Below are 2,346 nucleotides of genomic sequence, written 5' to 3' on the forward strand. Positions count from 1 at the left end.
AAGTTGTTCCCTCCGTGTACAAACCCAGGAGTTAGAGGGGCAGAATGAGGCTCCCATGATCCAAGAGGAGGCGGTTAGAGACTCGCTTGCCCAGTGAGACACCCACAAGTCTATGGGGCCGGATGGGATCCACCCAAGAGTATTGAAGGAGCTGGCGGATGTCCTTTCCAAACCCCTTTCCATCATCTTCCAGTGGTCCTGGCTGACTGGGGAAGTTCCACTGGACTGGAGGCGGCTGATGTTGTGCCCATCTACAAGAAGGGTTGCAGAGAGGATCCGGGGAACTCCAGGCCTGTCAGTCTGACCTCAGTGCCAGGGAAAGTCACGGAACAGGTGATCTTGAGTGCTATCACGAAGCACATGCAAGAGAACCGGGTGATCAGGCCCAGTCAACAGGGGTTTACAAAAGGCAGATCTTGCCAAACTAACCTGATCGCCTTCTATGACAAAATCACTCGACTACTGGATGGGGGAAAGGCTGTGGATGGAGTCTTCTTGGACTTCAGTAAAGCCTTGGACACAGTTTCTCACAGCATTCTGCTTCAGAAACTGTCAGCCTCTGGCCTGGACAGGCGCACACTCTCCTGGGTTGAAAACTGGTTGGATGGCCCAGAGAGTGGTGGTCAATGGAGTTAACTCCAGCTGGAGGCCAGTCACAAGTGGGGTTCCTCAGGGCTCAGTACTGGGTCCAGCTCTGTTCAATGTCTTTATCAATGACCTGGATGAAGGCATTGAGTGCACCCTCAGCAAGTTTGCAGATGACACTAAGCTGGGAGGAAGTGTGGATCTGCTGGAGGGGAGGGAGGCTCTGCAAAGGGATCTGAACAGGCTGGACTGCTGGGCTGAGGCCAATGGCATGAGATTAAATAAGGCCAAATGCCGGGTCCTGCACTTGGGGCACAACAACCCTGTGCAGCGCTACAGACTGGGGGAAGAATGGCTGGAGAGCTGCACGGAAGAGAAGGACCTGGGGGTAATGGTTGACAGTGACTGAACGTGAGCCAGCAGTGGCCCATTTGGCCAAGAAGGCCAACGGCATCTTGGCTTGGATCAGAAATGGGGTCACCAGCAGGTCCAGGGAGGTGATTCTCCCTCTGTACTCGGCGCTGGTGAGACCACGCCTCGAATTCTGTGTTCAGTTCTGAACCCCTCACCACAAGAAGGATGTTGAGGCTCTGGAGTGTGTCCAGAGAAGAGCAACGAAGCTGGTGAAGGGGCTGGAGAACGTCTGACGAGGAGCGGCTGAGAGAGCTGGGGTTGTTTAGCCTGGAGAAGAGGAGGCTGAGGGGAGACCTTATTACTCTCTACAACTACCTGAAAGGAGGGTGTGGAGAGGAGGGAGGTGGCCTCTTCTCCCAAGTGACAGGGGACAGGACAAGGGGGAATGGCCTGAAGCTCCGCCAGGGGAGGTTCAGGTTGGATATCAGAAAAAAATTCTTCACAGAAAGAGTCATCGGGCACTGGAACAGCTGCCCAGGGAGGTGGTTGAGTCCCCTTCCCAGGAGGGGTTTAAGGAATGGGTTGATGAAGTGCTTAGGGACATGGTTTAAGGGAGTGTTAGGAATGGTTGGACTCGATGTCCTGTGGGTCCTTTCCAACCTGGTGATTCTATGATTCTATGATTCTATGACCCTATTGCAGCCTTTCAATGTCTGAACGGGCTTTTAATGATAAAGATGCTGAAACACTGGATCAGGTTTCCCAGAGAAGATGAGGATGCCTCATCATTGGTAGTGTTCAAGGTCAGGTTGGATGGGGCTTTGAGAACCTGACTGAGTATAAGGTGTTGCAGCCCATGGCCGGGGGGGTGGAGAATTGCGGGGGCGGGAACGTGGTCTAGATGGATGTTTGAGATCCCTTCCAACCCAAACCATGGTTCTGGCCTCTGTGATGTCATCGTCTGTGATGCTGCCCTGTGTCCTTGGAGGCCTCTCTGCTGTCCAGGACAAGCACCCTCTGGACTCACTCTCCAGGAGGATCTGGAGGAGGCAGGTGGTCTCTCCGCTGGGAGCTGCCTGCGCCTTGCTCTGTGTGTGAGAAACAAAGCAGCTGCGGTTCAGCCGTCTCATTGTCTGGTGCCGGTTCTGCCGGAGAGGAAACTCTCCCCTACGGCCGGGGTAGGTCAGGTCTGGCTGTGTCTGCTTCTGTGCAGTCATTGCTGGGAGGTTAATCTCCATGGCAGGGCCTCCAGTTCTTGAGGGTTCTGTCAGCTCCTATTCTGGTGCCTCCTAGGACCTGGAGCCTGTGCTCCTGGTTATTTTCCACATGGGAGACATTCCCAGCCCAGGGGGTCCTGTTTTGGTGTAACTGTGCCAGCCCTGCCCTGTGCTCCTTCACCCCGATCAG

The sequence above is a fragment of the Cuculus canorus genome, unplaced genomic scaffold, assembly GCF_017976375.1.
Source record: "Cuculus canorus isolate bCucCan1 unplaced genomic scaffold, bCucCan1.pri subtelo1, whole genome shotgun sequence".
In the NCBI taxonomy this organism is placed as follows: Eukaryota; Metazoa; Chordata; class Aves; order Cuculiformes; family Cuculidae; genus Cuculus; species Cuculus canorus.